A 349-nucleotide genomic window follows, 5' to 3' on the forward strand; every position below is an offset into this window, starting at 1 on the left:
TGCAGAGAGAGCCTGGACTGAAATAAAGATCCCCACCCACCCTGCACATCTTAGTGTTCCATCCCCACCCACAAACCTCACTTCTCTGTGCAGCTTTAGCCTGAAACTCCTCCTGATCACAGCCTGCCTTGGCAAAACTCACCCCCAACACACCCCTGGCAGCTCCTTCAGGGGGTGGTGCCTGCGGTGCAACAGGAGCTGCTCTCTGGCAAGGGCTGGCTCTGCTCCTGGGTGCTCTGGGAGCAGCTGGATCCAAACTTCAGCCCACACCTCCTGCCACCTCCAGCAGCGTTTGCAAAGGGAGACAGTGCTGTGAGCAGAGCTGATCCATCAGTGTCCATCATGTGGC

This window comes from Melospiza melodia, chromosome 24, assembly GCF_035770615.1.
Source record: "Melospiza melodia melodia isolate bMelMel2 chromosome 24, bMelMel2.pri, whole genome shotgun sequence".
NCBI lineage: Eukaryota > Metazoa > Chordata > Aves > Passeriformes > Passerellidae > Melospiza > Melospiza melodia.